The sequence below is a fragment of the Vulpes lagopus genome, chromosome 8, assembly GCF_018345385.1.
Source record: "Vulpes lagopus strain Blue_001 chromosome 8, ASM1834538v1, whole genome shotgun sequence".
Taxonomy (NCBI): domain Eukaryota; kingdom Metazoa; phylum Chordata; class Mammalia; order Carnivora; family Canidae; genus Vulpes; species Vulpes lagopus.
Window position 1 is genome coordinate 121821633 of NC_054831.1, and position 18241 is coordinate 121839873.

Consider the following 18241-nt stretch of genomic DNA (forward strand, 5'->3'; position numbering starts at 1 on the left):
AACTTTGGGCAGATGACACTTTGAGCCTCAGTTTTCCCCACTATAAGAAAGCGGGCTGTGTTTGTCCTGCTTGTCTCAGGGCACTGTGGTTCAGCGGCTAGCTCAGACTCTGGAGGCGAAGTTTATCGGACTCTGGCCTCTGCTAGTGTGTGACCTTTGGTAGGTCAGTTACCCTTCCCGGGCCTCAGTTTCTTCATCAGCCAAAGGGGGATATTAACCTACTTTCTGGGAACCTTATATTCAAGTGAGTTAATGCATTTAGGGCAAGTGGTCAGTGTTGGCTATTACTGTCGGGTAGTTGATAAGTCCAACTGGGTTGTAAGGGAAAATGCATTATTCAAACGTAAGGGGTTCTTTCCCTGGAAAGAATTCTCTCGGACCCCCTCATTTTATGAACGGAAAAACTGAGGCCCCCTGAAAAGGAAGGCATTTTGCCCAAAGAGAGGCACACAGCAAGCAAAAGCCGTATTTGGTACCCAGGGTATAAAGCCAGGTGGCACATCCCCAATGTACAGGTAAGGAAATCGAGGCTGGTGATTGGCCGCTGGCACGCAGTGGCGCTGTCCAGTGAGGCCAGAGTGCGCCGCTGGGGAGGGAGTGCCCGGCCGTCGGGGCTCTCCCGAGGAGGGGCGTGCAGGTAGCGGGCGCCCGGGAGCCGCCGCCGAGCCAGGCGCGCTATTAATAATCCCGCCGCTCGGTCCCGGCCGCCGCCGGGCGCCTCCCGGGCCTGGGCCGGGGCCGGGGCCGGAGCCCGAGCCGGATCGCGGCGGCCCTCCCCTTCCCCCGCCACGTGACCCCCCCTCCCACTCCGCGGGCAGCCGAGGGCCCGGGCTGGCGGAGGGCGGGCCGGGGGCCAGGAAAAAGCCGAAAACACCGAGGCTGGGCCGCTCCCCTCCCGCTCAAAATAGCCCCCGGCCGGGGCTGCCACGCATTCCGCCGGGCCCGGGGCGCGGGAAGGGGCGGCCGGCCGGGCCCCCGCCCGGCCCGACGTGGCTGCCTCGCCGGGTTGGGGGGGGACGAGGGCGGGCCGCGCGGCCGGCCGGCATGTGGCTCTCCTTCGGGGAGCCTTGGCAGCCCGGGCTGCGCGCTGCGCCGGGATGATGGAGAGCTTCTGGAATTTCCTGCAGCTGGAGAGCGCGGCCGGCCGGGGGAGCGGGCTGAGCGCGCGGCTCCGAGAGGGGCGCCTCGCAGCCCGACCCTAGGGGGCGCCTCCGCGGCGAGGGCTGCGGGGGGAGATCCCCTTACCCGCCCAGGCCGCGGGAGCCGAGGGCTGCGCACCTCCCCTCCCCCGCCGCTCCTTTCGGGTCTGGCGGGGGTCCAGTCCCGCCCCTCCCGGCCTGGGCGGCGGAGAGGGGCCAGGTGCAGGCAACGCCCCTCCCCCAGCCGCCTGGTTTCCCTCTCGGCCCGTCACCTCCTCCAGGAGTCAGAAGCTCCGGCCTCATCTGGGAAGGGGGGGGGGTGGCAGGGATCAGGGGGCAGCGCGGGCCTGCCAGGTAGCCTGAGAGGCGGCGGCGGCGGCGGCGGCGGCGGGAAAACTCGGAGGCGGACCGTTCGGGCCCGAGAACGGCCGGGCTTACGGACCAGAGCCTCCTGCTCGAGCAAGAGGCGCCCCAGGGCTCCTAGGAGGGAGGCGAGGCCGTCCTCTCCCAACAACCCCCTCCCCAACTACCCTCACCCCCCGCAACCGCGGAGCCGGTGGGGGGGCGGACGTGCCGGAAAAATCCTGGACAGTTTTCTGGACGTTGGCGGCAGCTTTCTTTGGGGGCGGCTCCTGCACCTTGCAGGTCCTGAAGTCCAGAAAAGGGCTCCCGGGAGGGAGGGGGTTCCCTTTACAGGAGCCCCGAGATCCGGGGGAGTAGGTAAGTGACCTCTCAGGGCTCACTCTGGGCAGCGTGCGGATGGGGAGGGAAAGAGGTCTACCTTGCCCTTTGTGGGGGAGGGGGAGGGATGCTTTCCCACACTTTGCTAGTTCCAATACCATTTGGCCTCCGCACACTGTTGAACCGTTTGGCAACTCAGGCGCCTCCCTCGCCTGGGGTGGACTACCTCTCCCTCTGCCAAGGGTCCCTGTTCGACTTCCATTTCCTGCCCCAGCCCAGCACACCCTCACTGTGTTAAACAAAAGCAGTGGAGGTAGGTACAGTTCGAATCCCTCCTCTGCCACTCACTGGCAGTGTGACCTTGAGCTAGTCCCTTCACTCCTTAGTCCCTTTGCTCATCTCAAAAACTAGATAATAGTAGGTCGGCCATGGCCTTGTGGAGCTTAAAGCTGCACAATGTTGAAAGCAATTACCATAGTGTCAGCACATAGTAAGGACAGGAAATAAAGGGCACCTGTGTAGCATACAGTCTCATTCAGAGCTCTTCAAGTATTTGAATCCCCCTCCCCTCTAGCAACCCTGTGAAATTTGGCTTCCCAAGGTAAGTAGTAACTCGCAGTAAGGCCCAGGAGGATGGAAAGATGTTGGTTTTATTTATTAAGTGTTCACTTATTCGCTGAGGACACAGTTAACATTGTTCTCAACTAGCTCCAGACTAGGGGAGAGACATCTAAATTGGTGCTGGGAACTGAAGACTAGGACTGGTCACCAAACTTCGTTAAAGCTGGAAGAGTCCTCCGAAGTCCTTCCTGCTACGTTAGCTCTCAGTACAGGTGGAGAAACTGAGACCACCAGAGGGGACCTTGTCTCCTCACAGTACTCGTTCTGCTGTTCCTAAGGGGTGGGATGGGGCCTGACAGAGAGCTCTGGGCTGGGGGAAGCTGGAGCAGCCCCTGGCCTGGCTCCCTAGGGTAAGGCCTAGGCAGGCTGAGAGGCTAGTGGAATTCTGCTTTCCTCTCCCTCCCATCTCTATGCTGACCTTTCACTCCACCTCTGCTAGAGTGGGTGGGGGTGGAACCCAGATACCCAGATTCAAATTCAGATCCCTGTTGGCTCCCTCCTCAGCCCAGGATGTTGGGCCTGGGCCTGGGCCTGGGCCTGTGTCAACTCCCACCCTTCCCTCCCCTCCATGCGCCCCCCCCCCCCCCCCAGTTCTCCCTGTTTCCTGTTGGATTGGCCTTCCTTATGTACTGGAAGGAACTCAAGGCTCCATTTGTTGTCTGTGTGAACTTAAGCAAACTACTCGCCTCTCTGAGCCTCAATTTACTTTTCTGCAACATAGAGTTGACTTAAAAGCTACATAGCAGAACACCTCTTTCATGAGCATCCCAGAGGCTTCCTGGCAGAGATTTATTTAAATAATAAAAGGCAGAGATTCCCAAGTATCTACCAGGTATGGAGAATAGCTCAGTCTTCCTTTACCTTTGGTTCCAGGGATGAGGCGGGGTAGGGTGTGGGGGATGAGTATCCACTGGATCATTTTGGCATGGTCCAGATTTGAGGACATTTATGTGGCCCAGATTCCAGGGTTGCCAGGTGCCTGTGTCTCTCTGAATGCACTGCTGGGCAGTTCTCATGAACTCGCCTCTAGGACTGTAGACTCTTTTTCCCATCGAATCCAGCCCCACCTCCCTCTGCTTCCAGTAAACCCTCCTGGGCTGCCTGTACCTCCAATCTGTAGAGAGCTCTCAGTGAGGGACTGTGGAAGAAAAAGGGGCTGGAAGCCACAGTTGGGCTGTGTGACTTAGGGCAGCTGCTTCCCCTCTCTGGGCCTTGGTTTCCTCCTGCATAAGCAGAAGAGGCTGGATCAGTGACTCCCTGAGGCACCTTCCAGCTCTGACAGGCTGTGTTGACTGATGTATCCTAGGAGATAGGAGCACACAGAACCAAGTCAGATGGGAGATTCCTGTGGAGGTATCCCCACCTCCAGAAGACTGGAGTGCCTCCCTTCCCCAGACACAGATTCAGGGACGCTGGCCGAGATTGTGGTGGGCAGAAGGGGCATATCACCCAAGTGAATGGCATCACCGATTCCCAGGGCCCCTCTTGTCAGTAGAGAGGCCTGTGCCTAAAAACAAGAGCTTGCATCCATCAGAGCTGTGAGACCGCCCGCTTCTAGGGGAAGGGAATGTGTGTGTCAGTGACCAGTCCAGCCTCCAGGGAGTGGGGGATGCAGTGTTCCAGGCAGCTAGCTTGTGGGATGGTGTGTCCCGAAGAGCCATTGCAGGGGTAGCATATTGGGGTGTGTGCAAGACGAGAGCTGGCGACAGTAGAGAAGGAAACATAGATGAAGCCGAGAGCCAGGCTTGGGGGTCAGGGCAGGCTGTTCGGGGAGGGCTCCAGCCTTACCAGGAAAATTCAGCACAATCTGACACAGTAGTTTCGCCTGTGCCTAGATCTGCCGGCTTGTTTATAGGTGTTGAGCTGAACTGCACTGTTCTGAATTGCCAGTTGTCATGTTCTATTGTAGGGGTATCCGTGTAGGGGTGTTGTCAAGGTTTCCTGAACAGTGAGTGTCTGGCTGTTTGAGGGGTATGTGTGTACAGGATGGTATTTATCGTCCAGCAATAGGCAGCTCATGTCCATTTGGGGTGCTTATCAGATTGTACTAGAGGCATCAGTTCTGGCTGTTAGAAAGCTTAGGCTACATTAGGGAGATTGCCTGGCTGTAAAGGAAGGTGTTTTCAAGCTGTGAGCAAATCCTGGCCATGTTTTGGGTGCCTCTTCCCCCTCCATCTCTTCGGGGAGGGAGGTCTCCTGTCTTAATCAGTGCCTCCGCAGGTAGGCAAGCAGGCAGTTGCTAGCCTGCTCACACTTGCAGTAATTTTACCACGGTGCCTAAGTCAGGAACAGGCGTGAATTGACCTTTTAACCCCTTCCCCGCCACAGGATTAGACTCTGTTTCCTGTTCAATCTCCTCCAGAACCAGTTCCATCCCGCCTGGGGGGCCCCCCCAAGGAGCGGATAAGCAACCCCCCCCCCAATCTCTTCTCTCCTCCCTCTCTTGTCGAGCCTTGGGGGGGCCCGAGGGCCAGGCTGGTGCAGGGTCTGGCAGGAGCTGAGGGCCCAGGCGGGAGTGATAAATATTGAAGAGGAGGGATTTCGGTGTGGGCTGGAGCAGCTGCAGTGGTTCGAGTGTCACACTATCTCTCCCCAGGTTTACTGACCCATTTCCATTCACGCGGCTGCTGGTTTCCTAGCAACGGCAACAGTCCCCCCAGAACAGGCGGAGTGTGTGTCTGCCATTAGCGACTGCCGCAACTGTGTCAAGGTTACCCCGCTCCCTGCAAACCCACCCCGGCGGGTTTGTTTTCTGCCAGCGCCTGGCACTCACAGTGCCAGCCAGGGAGGGGGGAGGGGAGGGGGCTGGGGGCCAGCCTAGGGGCTTGGGTGGGGGTGGGGGCCTGAGGAGGAGCTGCAGTTCCCGGTCCAGTGGGAGCCAACTTGGACTGAGGCCGAAGCAGCTGCCCCCCCCCCTTGGCTGGTGGAATTCCTGAGCCCGAGGGGAGCAGGGGGCGGGGCTGTCCCTCAGCCCTGACCCCCGAGATTCCAGAGCCTGGGGGGAGGGGTGTGGGCCGAGGGGCCTCCGAGAAGCCTGCCTGATCTGACCCCACCTGGCTTGTTCTGCTCCTGCCCTGGCTTCCTCCCACTCCTGCGCAGCAACATGCTCTTCTCTGCTCACAGCTCTTTGTCCCAACCTCTGTGCCTAGTCTCCCCCATCAGACTCCCCAGGGCAGGGTTGTATTTCTCCCATCAGACTAGGGGCTCCTGAGGTTGGGGTTCATGATTTGTTCTTTCCTTCTCTCCCTCCTCAGTACCAGCCCCTGACTGTTTTTCCAAATGTCATGGGAGATGAGATTAAACAGTTGGGGTGGCAAAGCATAATTTTTCTTAACAGAGCCTACTAGCAGGGCAAATGCCCTCACTCCACCTCCACAGTGAAGTCCGTTTTGCTGGCACCCCCCTCCTCCCCACAGCACTCAAATGGGAGGGGCCATTGGAAGTAAAGTTACCTCTCCTTTTCATCCTGAAAGCCCGAATGCAAAGGGTTAAAGCAGTTGCGCACACACACCCCCACTTTGCCTTGGTATGTGAGCTCCCCCAGGCTGGGGGGATGGGAGGATGGTGGGGGGGGGGGGTCTGTCGCCTTATAGCCACTCGCATGGTCAGCTCAGACCTGACCAGTCAACATTCCTGCCCAGGAGGACTGGGGCTTGAGGTGGAGGGGCAGGAGCGTGGAGGGGGCCAGGTTGGTAGGAAGGGAAAAGTGGGGTACCAAGAAGCAGAGCATGGAAGCATTGTGCAATATATACCCCAGGAAGCCTGGATCTCCCTCCCATTCCTGTAGGCCTCAGTCTCCCTGTCAGTCTTCCCGGTTTGCACCTGCCAAAACATTCCCGTGATCCACATAGCTGTGATACAGGTACAGACCTGGTCCCAGTTCTAAACAAAGAGAAGAGTGTGGCAGAAGCGGTTTCTGACATGCAGGGCGGCACAGAGACTTCTGGGTGACTTTCTGGTGCTTGGAGGAGGTCGGCTGGGTTTTTGGCTGGGTCAGAGGCTCTGAGATCTAGGGTACAGAGCAGGCTGTGCTAGACAGTAGATAGAGACCTGGGCGGAGCCCCAGGAAGCCTGGTTCTCTGCCCAGCCCTGTGCCTGACTCCCGTGGCCTCAGTGTCCCCATCTGAGGGGCTTAAGCCTGTGGTCTTTAAAAGTCCTCCTGTCCTGGAAGTCAGTGGCTCTAGGTTAGGGGTGAGGAGTGAGGGGCAATGGTGTGGAGGGATGTGGGAAGCTGCCAGCTCAAGGGGGAGTTTGCAACGCGATCCCAGAGCGAAAATAGCCCAGGTCATTTTCAGCTGCTTAGGCTGAGGGAGGTATCTGATCCTGGCAGGGCAGGGCAGCTTGGGCAGGGGGCAGGGAAGAGCATTCTGTAAAGCTGTCTGGGAAACCGGACCCCAGGATAGAAGGGTGGGGAAAGGTTGGCATGCTCAGCTGGGCTTCCTAAGACCCTGTGGGTCCTGGCAGCACCCTGCCCCAATGAAAAGAGAAGGAATGCAGAGGGTTAACAGGAGGTGAGGGCTGTACTCTGGGCCCCCTTTGGGTCCTGGCCTGGATGAGGTGAAAGGTCAGCCCCAAGGAGTCCAAGCACAGCTGGGGAAAGAGTAACCTGATCCTTCTCCTTAGCCAGGCTCAGGGGATCACAGAGCCGCCTCCCCCAGGAAAGGTGCTTTGACATCCCCAGGAAGGAGTTTGTTTCGACTTGTTCTCAGCAGGGGTTGGGGGCTAAGGGAGGATCTTGGCCCAAGGGGTCAGGGAGAGCTGCAGGCCTGGTGCCCCAGCCAGTCTGACAGTGCTTTGTCATCCTGGGGTCAGGGGAGGTGGAGGTGAGCCTGCTGGAAAGGTTAGAGGTGGCCTGCTCTGGCCCTGCTCTCACTCTCGCCCCATTTATAATGACTGCGGGCCAGCCTTAGAGATGCAAAGCTTAGAAGGACGAGACTCTTTACCCCCATCAGCACACAGACACTGAGGAAGGAGTGAGAGAAGCAGCCTGGTCCTAGACTCCTAGACTGTGACATTGATGTGTATTTGGGGTAGTGAATTACACCTTGACTCTGAGGTGGTTTTGCTGGCTGTGTGTGTGTGTGTGTGTGTGTGTGTGTGTGGCGGGGTGTTAGAGTTTAGGGTGGTGTGATGATTGGCAGGGGTTCTGAAGTCAGGTTTGACTTGGGTTCAAATCCTTGCTTCTGCCTTAGGCGAGCTAGTTAACATAAACTTCAGTTTCCCCACCCGCAAAATGAGACTAATACCATTCCCCACAAAGGGTAATTATAAGGATTGGCAGAGAATAAGTGCTCAGTAAAAAGGAACCTTAATGGGTTTCATTTTGTGCTAAGGTCTCACACGGCATGGGTGACCCTAAGAAGCTCGAGGTCTGACTCTAGAGCAGGAAAGAGTTGCTGAGCTACAGATGGTCTGAGGGAGAGGGTAATTAGGAGAATGTGACTGGATCAGTATCCCCAGAGCTGCCTGTGAAGCTGTGTGAGTATCCAGGTCACTCAGGGTTGGATGGGGGTGAGATGAATGGTGTTGAGCCTGTGGCAAAGGGTGGTTGGGGCACCCTTTCTTAAAGCTGCCCTCTTGGGCTGGCGACACTCCCCCCCCACGCCCCACCCTGGCAGGCTTTGTGCAGCAATGTGTGGGTGTAGCTGTCCCCGGAGTGTGGCTGTAGGTATGTTTGAGAAGGCGCAGGCATCCCAAGAAAGAACAAGTCGCCTTTTGTAAGCATCCAGCCCAAAGCTGGGCTGGGCCCTCTCTGGGGGATCCCCTGTTTCCGCGCCCAGCTCCCCGCCCACGGACAGCGCCCCAGCCCCGCCCGCCACCTGATAGGGGGCGGCCAGGTGGCCTGAGCGCCCCCTCCTGGAGACCGTACTTCGGGCGTGGGGCAGGGGTCTGGGACCTGGGGCAAGGGGAGTGCCCGAAGCCATGACCCCGCCCCTCGTGACATCACTCCAGGTGCTACCAATCTCCGGGAGCCCTGCCCACGAGCGCCCCCCCCCCCCCCCCCAGGCACCAATCTGCTATCCCGAGGCGCAGTGGGTGGAGGAGGAGGCCGGGCGGGTTTGCGGGGCAGGGAGACCACCGAAGGCCTTCTTCCTGCTCTGGGAGGGGCTGAACATGCGACCCTGAGATCTTAGAGCTCAGCTCCCCTTGAAGGACCTCACAAGACCTCCTCTCTGGAGCACTCTACCTCCTTGCTCACCTGTCCAAATCTTACCAGGTACCACTTTCTGCAGGACAGCCTTCCCGAACTGGCCTCTCTGGCCCCTCCCCAATCTTTTTTCTGATCACCTACACCCTTTTAGTGACCCTCTGTGATAATGGGATACCAGTACTGCTACTACTAACTGGCTGCAGTCCACTGGACAGTATACCGTGTACAAACTGCTCCGGTTTTTCATGAAATACCTTACCTGATGGATCTCGGATTGTTTTCTTGGGAGTTCCTCTGGGCAGGGGTTCCAGACACAGCCTAGCTCAGAATAGGCGCTACTGAATGTAGAGGATGGATGATAGATGAGGCAGGCCACAGAGGGGGAATACCCAGAAGTCCACAGCAAGTAGGTAGAACCACCAAAACTAGAAATGGGGTCTCCTGGCCCTGAGTCAGGTTTTTGGTTCTGGTGTGTGACAGAGTCAGAGGTTGCACAGAAAGATACCATGGGCCTTTCTCTAGGAGGGCCTTTGCTAGCCCCAAAAGATGACAAGAGCCCAACGTCTGTCCTCCTTTGCAATCTGTACACCTACATTCCAGAATCTCTGACTGCTGAGAGGCAGAGGTGGATATGCTGGGGGAACTGCAAGGGCTTTTGCAGGCCAAACAGGCAGTTCTGGGCTGTACTGTGGGCCCAGTAACTGGGGGGTACTGGTTCTGAGGACATAAGGATTTAGCTTGCAGGTGGGAGGTTCCAAGTTGGGCAAAGAGGAATGTTGGGAGCCAAAGTATGTGGGGGTTCAGTGCAAGAGAGGCAGAGATTATGCTGGGCCAGCACTCCCAGCACCAAGCTGGCCCAGTGGAATGCTGGGAGGCCCGGGGGATGGGGCCAGGCAGCCAAGGTGTCTCCGGTGGCACAGAAGCAGTTAAGAGCTGCCTCAGCCCGTTCCTTCAGACAATTAGTGACATCTCGCTTGACAACACCACACTGAGCCGATGCAGACCTCAGCCCCCCTCCCAGCCCCCCCACGGCCGCTTCAGCTGTTTATTCTTGGGCTTTAACAATTGGGATTCTGACTTGGAGGAGCGGGCGCCCCGCGCTGCCCTCTGACCCTCCGTCGCCTTGGCAACTGGAGCCCGGTAGGCCTGGGCTCGGCGTTTGGATTACAGATCCTGAATTCACAATCTTGCTGCTCCCCTGCAAGCAAAAACAGCAGCAGCAGCATGCAGGATCTTCAGCTAGACTGGAGGGGCTGGAGCCGGAGGGTCCCTAGGGGCTAGCCTGAGCCCCGGGCGGGAACCTGGGATACCCATAGGCGACCTGTGGAGTAGTGCCCGCCGCCGCCCCCCCACCCGCCACAGGGTGGAGAGAAGCCCAGAGCCCTCTTGGGCCCCAACATCTCCCATCCTGTCTCTGGAAACTTTCTTCCTGGTAGAGCCCCAAGGGCAGGGGTGAAGCTTCCTCATCCCCCCCGCCCCCCCCCCCCCCCCCCCCCCCCCCGCTTTTCCCCTCAGTCAGCCCCCTACCATGCCCAGAACTCCCAAGTGCCAGCCGACTGTGCCCCTGCCGTGCCCGCAGCCATGGCAACAGGCCCCCCCTCCCTCACCAGCTCTGCTCCTTCCCCCCCCCCAGCCCCCTCAGCAGCCAACTGCCCCAGCTGAAACCGGAGCCGATGCATCTGTGAGCCTCATGCCCAGACCCACATTCCATTTCTGTCCTCTGTCCCCCCCACCAGCTCTGGCGACGACATCTCCCCCCTCCTCATGCCCCCTCCCTCCTCACTTGGGGCTGTCCCCCCCACCCCCTCCCACACACTCTATCACTTAATGTCTTCCCCTTCTTCCCACCGCGTTCTCTGAGTGTGTCTCACCCTCTTCGACTGTCTCTGTTGGTCTCTGGGTGTGTCAGACCCTGTCTGTCTCCAGCTCCCTGTGTCCTTAGTTCTCTGTGCCTTGCCCTGTCAGTGGCAGGCTCCTTCTCCATCTCTTCCCCTCTGTGTGGATCTTGCTCTCTCTCTCTCTCTCTCTCTCTCTCTCTCTGTCTTTGTCTCTGCCTCATCCTGCCTGTCTCTCTGTGTCTTTGTCTTTTTCTTCCTCCTGTCCCTCTCTTCTGAGTCTCTTTTGCTGTGTTCCTTCCTCCAGCATCCTATCCTCTCTCCCTCTCTCCCTCCCTCCCTCTCTCTCTCTCTCTCTCTTGTCCCCTCCCTCCCCATCTCCTTCTCTTTCAGCCTCATTCTGCCCCATGTCTCTTGCCCCCACACTCTTCCTTGAGCTCTCTCTTCCTGAATCGGTTGCCTTGCCTTGCCCTTGCCCTACCTTTCTTCCTTTTATGACTGTCTCCTCCAAATACATGGATTTTTTTTCAACTTGTCTTCCTCTGTTTTCCATTTGATGATTTCCTCAGGGCCCCGGGTTTGGTACAGGGTTGGGGGCCCTCCAGAGTCACCTCGAAGGAGCCCCCTTTCAAATAGGGGCCAGATGTGCTGGCACCCCATTGGACATCTGTAGTTGAATCAGAGATGGGCAGGGGAGGTTCTAAGGTCAGAGATCCTACAGGAAATGGAGTGTCAGAAGCCAAGAGTGCCAGCCCTCCTTTTCCAGAGTTTTAGAGCACAGGTTCCCATCCGTCTAGTCTACCTTCGACCACCCCAGGTCAGGGCAGAGGGTAGTTCCAGGGACCCAAGAGCCCCCTAGCTGTAAGGACTCAAAAGAAGAACATATGTAGTTGGGTCTCACAGATTCCTGGGATTGGTCTCCTACCCTGCTACAGTGATGCCTGTCTCCCGCTATGCCTCAGTTTCCCCCAGTGGCACAAGGTACTACTACCCATGTTCTACTTCTGACTTCTTTATACTACTTTGAACTCCTGGAACAGTATTAAAGTTATGCGGAACAAGGAAGGGGTAGAGTGACTGCTGCCCCCTTGCTCACCAACACCAGGGCGACTCCAGCACAGAAGAATCTGTCTCAGGGCAGGGATAGAATACAGGTCGAGTCCCCTTAAGTATGGAGTGGAGGGCAGTGCCCCTCCCCCAGGATGACCAGCCCTGGCTGTAAGGCCCTCCCTCCCAGTCTGGGTAGTGGCCTCCGGCCCCCCTCTGCCACCCCTCTTCAAGGAATGAACTTGGAGTCATGGGAAACAGGCCCTGGCATGGGGGTGCCAGGTCTCTAGGGCCTAGCCCTCGCTTTCGGGTGTGATGAGACCTGGTCAGGCAGACAGTTCTAGGACCCTGGGGTCTGGGCACTACTCACCAAGGGGCCAGGCGGGGGAGTAGGGGTGCTTGGGGGAGGCGGGTTGCACGCAAGGCATGCTGGGCCCCCTCGGTGGGTGGGTGGGGGGAACAAAGCTGGCATCGAGGCCTCAGCTAAAATTAGCCGCTTCCCTGCGCGGGAGCGAGCATGCCTGCCAGCCGCCCAGATCGCCGCTGCCTCGGCAGGCCATCTGTCGCCACGTTTCGCTCAGTCCCCCAGGGCTCCCCAGCTCCAGCCATCCCCAGGGGCTAGAGGGACTCTGCTCTGAGACTGTCCCTGGCCAGGGCTCTGAGCTCTGCTGCTGTCATGCTGTGTGACCTCAGGCTGGGCCTGTCCCTCTCTGGACTCTCGCACGATGAGCGGCCTCTGGACACTGACCTCCCGGGTACCCCCAATATTCCAAGCCGCAGATACAGGCACCGGTCATGGGTGGGCTGGGTTGCGGGCTGCCTGCCTCCCTTAGAGTTGGCCCTTTGGTCCAGTGTTTGAAGACAAGCCAGGTGAGGTTCTCGGTGAAGGTCGGGATGTATGACAGACTCCTTTCCTTTGGTCTTCACTGGAGAGCAGGACAGCTCTGTAACCAACACCCCAACATCCTCTCCGTAACCCCTGCCCCCAGCTCATTGTGGATCTCCAGGCAGTCTTAGAGAAACAACCCTAGGTGGGAAACCAGGAGTTAGCTAGAGGCCGAGTTCAGCTGATACTAAGTTGCCCTGTGGCTTGGACAAGTCTCTCACCCTCTCTATTTTCCCTCCTCAGTAAGAAGCTCCCATTTTTGGAGCACCTGCCCACTTCATGTCACATTGTCTTGTGAGGCTGACATCATCCCTACTTTACAGCTGAGGAAACTGAGGTACAGAAAGCTGAGGTCCCTTGTGAGGAAGCAGTGGAGCCAGGGATCGTCTGGATTGGTGTGTTGTCCTTCTCATGGCCCACAGTGCTCTGCTTGCTGGTCTCCAGCCTCAGCTTCTCTCTGGCACTTTCCTCACCACTGCCCCTTCCCCCTCCCCATAAGCCATAGAGACTGAGCTGCTGCTCCAAGGTCACTCAGCTTGGCCTGGGAGGAGCTCAGACTTGAACCCAGGCCTCTTGGCTCCTGGCCTCCCTCACTCTCTGGCCAGCAGGCTGGGCCTGTTCCCTGGGTGAGTCATGCCCCTGGACTTTGGCCTCCTTGTCAGGCTCTGTGGCCTGAATTTGGAGAGGGGGCCTTCCTAAGGACCTGGGGCTCCCCGGCAGCAGTGCAGCAGTGCAGGTCTGAAGCTGTCATCACACGCCCTCTTGGTTCTGGAGCCTAAGGGCATGGTAGCAGCAGCCCCCAATCTACCTCCCCACCACCCATCTCTGAGAAGTCTTAGAGGAACAGCTCCTCGGGCCTCAACAACAGCCCCCCCTCCCCGGCTCATTCTGCCCCTTCCCTAGATAACATTCAGTTAGAAATGGGGCAGGGGTGGCAGCCTGGGGAGATGGCATTTCTAGGTTGTCTGTGTGCCCGGGCAGCTTCCTTTCCAGCACTCTGTCTCCCCCAGCACCAGGCAGCTGAGTTACCCAGGAGGGAGGCCACAGGCGCCTCCCCTCCTGGTGTCCAGGGACCAAGGTCACGCCCAGAGCCCTGTGCGCCTCCACCTCCTCCTGGGGCCAGTGGTGTTTGTCACTGGGGCAACATGCGGCTGTGCCCGGCTCTGGCAGTGCTGGGGTGACATTCATGCCCTGTGAGCTGTGACGCCTCTGCAGGCAGAGGACGGCACCACCCAGCCTGGCGACAGTGATGGGGGAGCAGTGGGGGTGGGTTGTCACCTGTCTGAAGCAGTGAGAGGGGTGATATGTCGTGTACCCATCTGGTCGTCTGAAGGGAGGACTCCTGGGGAAGGGGTGAGGCTGTGTGGGGTTGGGGGGGTCTGTACCTTCCTCACACCTGGAAGGTGAGGTGTGTGTCAGAGAGAGAGAGAGACAGGTTCTCTGCATTTCACATCCCATTGGTGGGTGTGGGAGTTCCTGGCTGTGTGTTGGTTGTCACCTGTGTCCCTGTCTCTTGTTGTCTGGGGGTATTGGATGTGCCCATCTCATTGGGGGAGTGATAGGTTATGTACTTAGCTCCTCCTGTTAGGAGGGTCTTCACCAACCCATACGCCTGTCTCTGACTGTTGGGGATGTGTGAGATGTCACCACGCACCCATCTCATGCTGTTGTGGGGAGTGACATGTGTGATTATCTCATGCTGTTGGGAGGTTGTCAGTAACTTGGGAGCTTGTCTCTCACCCTAAAGAGACAACATGTTGCCCAGTGGTATGGGGCCCACGGTTGGCAGGGCCTCCCTGTGCAGATACGGACCACAGGGCCCCCAAGAGCTGGCCAAAGGAAGCATTCGGAGCCCTGAGCACAAGGACGGTTGTGGTGGGTTGGGGGGAGGAAATGGTCTGAGTCCCCTGTGACCTTCCTTCTGGACGTAGGTGCTAACCCTCTCGGGACCGGGACCGTTTCCCAGGAGGAAGGACCCCGTGTTTTTCAGACGATGTGGCAGGAGCAGGTGTGGCTGGAGCTGGGGCACCAGACAGGGCTGGCATGGGCCCTGCGGCCCAGCAAGCATGGGGGGACCCCAGTCCCTGCCTCTTCAGCCCCTGAAACTGTTAAACTAATTAAGGCTGTGGAGCCGCAGGATTAATCGGGGCAGCTCGGCGCGGGCCGGGAGCTCAGGTAGTCGATTAGTGCGCCGCGGAGGATATTGGATTTCTGAACCGCAAGTCAGCACTATTCGGCCTGTTATCTCGCCGAGGCTCGAGGGTCAGGAGGCGGGAGGCTCTGGAGCCGGCCGCCCCCGCCCGGCCGCCTCACAGCGGCCCCTGCCCCTGCCCCTGCCCCTGCCCACATGCCGCGTGGCCATCGCCGTGCCCTCAGCCGCCCCTCACCCCTGTGGCCCTCCGGCCCCTCCTGGCCTCACTCGCACTCCGAGCCTCTGGGCCAGCCTCTCCACCTGCGCCTCCACCTCCCTGTGCGCCCCTCCCCATCACCAGCCTCTGCCTCTCTGCTTTGTGTTCTTGTGTGTCTGTCTCTGGCTCCCGAGGCTCTCGTGGCTCTATCTCTCTCTCTCCCTCTGTGTGTCTCTGTGCATCTTCCTCTCTGTGTGTCTTTTGCTTTCCCTCTGGGGTTCAACCTCTCCCTCTCTGTCTTTCTCTCTCTCTCTCTCCCTCGCTCTCTCTCTCTTGTGTGGTCTCGGCTGGTGTCTGCAACCAGAACAAATCTCCCCCAGCCAACACCCCCTGAACAAGGAGGCCAGAGCAGCTAATGGGAAACATGTGATACTGCCTTGCGCCTGGAGCACCGTGAAGGGAGCCCTAGTCCCAGCTCAGCCCCCCTCGTGCCCCCCTCTGCTGCATTCCCCCCCACTGCACTGCCCCCACTCCCAGCATCGCCCCCAGCCTCTGCGGGCACGGTTGCAAGTTCCCCAGTTATTCCCATTTTAGGGGGTGGCGGGGAGCTGGCGTTTATCAGTTGGGGAGTATCAGGTTGTGGAGGGGCTGGGAGTAGCTTTGCTCCTGAGGTCCCTCCAGCCCACAGGGCCCGGCAGACCCCATGCAGACTCCCCCCCACCCCCAGCCACCACCACCATATGTAGGAGAGCAGGGCCAAGATGCGCTGAGCTGTGGGGGCCTGGATGGGGGGCAGCCAGTCCACCCCCACTGGAGGGCTCTGGGGCCACCCAGATTTCCATCTTTTCCACCCTCCTGGGCCTCTGGGGAACTGCAGAGGTGGGGGCTCCCTCAGGGCTTGGGAGCTGCCGGGCTGCATTTCTGTGCCCACCCAACCACGGGGAAAGGGGGATGGATCAGAGGAGGGAGGCTCTGGCAGGTTGGAATTCTTCTCTGCCTGTGGATAAATTGTCCCTAATCCAGGCTTGGGGAGTTGTCTGGCTCCTACAGAGAGAGAGAGAGAGAGAGAGAGAGAGAGAGAGCAAGCACAGGAGATAGGGAGGGAGGAGGGAAGCAGGCACACAAACACAGTGACACAGACACACACTGTCTCACAAAGGGTCTCTTGCGTGCAGTACACATGCATACACACATACTGAAGAGTTACACAAAGGTACCGCACAAACACTGAGGCACTGTTGTGCTGACAGGCACACCATGGCACCCAGACCCTCTCACACATGTTGACACTGACATATAGCTCTTTTGGGCCCAGACATAGTGATCTGGCACAAGGACCCACTGACACGCAGGCACACAATGATAAGGTTATACAACACACATATGCGTGGACATAACGCACGAGCACATAGTGACCCATAGCAAAACAGACCCATGGGAACACCGTGACCAGTCACACTGTCAGCCATGACCCTGAAAACCCAGAAAAAGGCAGAGGTAGGAGAGAGGTAACGTTGATCCACAGTGACACCAGTGCCCGCAGTCACAGGCCTCGAGATTGGAAACCTGCAGGGACAGCAGAGGATCAGCCGCACGCCCCCACCCTACCCCCCCCACCCATGCATCCAGAGAGCTCGGAGACAGGCAGAAGCCGGTTCAGCTCCTGACACAGCGAGATGGAGAGAGCCAGGCAGAGCATGTGCACACACACACACACAGAGGCAACACTCCTACCCCAACCACAGCTGGAGTCAGGGTGCTCCCGCATAGGCAGACGCACAAGTACATGTCCTCACAGGCATGCAAACACAGGCTCAGCTGGACACACAAAGCTGAATAGACCCAGGAAACACACCCACACGTGTAACTGAAGACACTGAACGCAGGTACATGTTAGCCCTCCCCACACAGACACACACACATGGCTAACCACATAGACCATAACTGAGCCAACATAGGATCCCGTGCACGTACACTCTTCAACACGCATGTACATCCACAGACACATTTAGAAATGTACAGAAGGCTAAATAGACCCAGGAGCCCACATACAGGTGTATTTACCCAGACAGCTGAACATTCACAAAGGTGCATTTATACAGGCATGATCTCTGCCACACATACAAATTCCCAGGCAACCAGAACCTGTAAGCAGTCCATGAGGCCTGGTTCCCAGACCCCCTCTGGGCTCCAGCACAGACCCCAGTAAGGCAGACAAATAGGCAGGAAGCAGGAGGGTGGTGAGAAGGGCCATGGATATTCAAGGAAACAAGAGACATAACCAGTTGCTGATGGAGAAGGTAAACGCCAGCTGCATACACATCCTGCTTGAAAATCTGCATTTACCATGTCCTTGAACAGCAGTTCTCACACCTGCATTCTAAATAAGCCCTTAGTTTATATAGTTTCCCCAAAGTGTTCTTCCCTCATTTATAAGATCTCCCCATTTTATAGATGAGAAAACTGAGAGCCAGAGAAGTTAACTGACTTGCTCATGATCATACAGTGAGGGTTGAGCCAAGGACCGGCTGGCTCCCAAAGGTCGAGTTCTTTCCACCATAGCATGTGTGTTCATGTTCATCCATATATGTACCTACATATATAAAGATACTGCTCCCCAGTAGGAACCTGGAGTTTCAACAGATGGGCTCGTAGTTCTCCAGTGAAATGAGGTTGTAAGTGATCTCATTGTATCCAAGAGTGGACCCTGTCCAGGCTAGCCTCCTGGTCCCTTTATCTGGCTTATCCTGTGTCCATGCTTATGCATGGGGTGTTTGTTGTGTTTGCTTCCACAGATGGGAGCTTGCCTACCTGTCTGCCCATTGGCCTGGACCCCAGAGCCTGCCCAGCTAAGTGCGAGCAGAGGGCCCCGTTTTCGGGGCAGCTCTCAGGCTGCCGCAGAGACCACCTTGGAATCACTGGTGAAGACAGGCCTTTCCTGCTGAGCCGGACCTTGTCTACACAGCCTGCTCAGGTAACAGTGTACAGGGAAGCCAGGTCTGTGCCTGGGCCCCAAAAAGTGGGGATCTGGGGGACTTCCTTCCCAGTCTTAGCAAGAATCCCTTCTCCCAGCTTAGGCCAAAAAGAGGCCCTTTATAGAATCAAAATGTATTAACCCAACTTACTCAAAACTCCCCATTATCCAGAAAGGGGAACTGAGGCTCATGGATATACAGCAAGTCCTACCCCAGAGTCCTGCCTCCTAGTCTGGGTACTGTTCCTGGCACCTTGTTGACCTGAGAGAACTGGGAAGAGAAAGGGGTTATGACAATGACCAGAACTCAGGGCAGAGATGGAAACCAGAATGCCTGATGTTTGCAGCTGACCTCCCCAGGACCCCTGTCTACTGGAGTCTGTGGAAGCAGAGAGCTGGGAGGCCAAGGTGAGGTACCAAGAGGACCTGTGTAGTTCAGATGTACTAAGTCACCCTCATAAGATGAGGTAGGGTGGGGACAGGACCTGCCTCCCTGCTCCTGGCCCGGATTAGCCCACCCAGGCTCTAGAGCCACCGAGGCCAGGTGGGGCTGCCCTGC

At 57.8% G+C, this 18241-nt stretch overlaps 1 protein-coding gene across 2 annotated transcripts in view; it reads left to right on the top strand.

The window, feature by feature from the left end:
* The first annotated feature begins 1181 nt into the window (after nucleotides 1–1181).
* The window catches only part of AHDC1 (AT-hook DNA binding motif containing 1), a 37610-nt gene continuing 20550 nt past the window's right edge, over nucleotides 1182–18241 (top strand). The window contains exons 1-3 of one of the 2 annotated variants that reach the window (XM_041764911.1): nucleotides 1182–1859; nucleotides 17504–17682; nucleotides 18030–18090. The gene's annotated coding sequence lies outside the window, so the exon portion shown is untranslated. The remainder of the gene's footprint in view (nucleotides 1860–17503; nucleotides 17683–18029; nucleotides 18091–18241) is intronic. The other variant, XM_041764910.1, reaches the window with a different exon arrangement.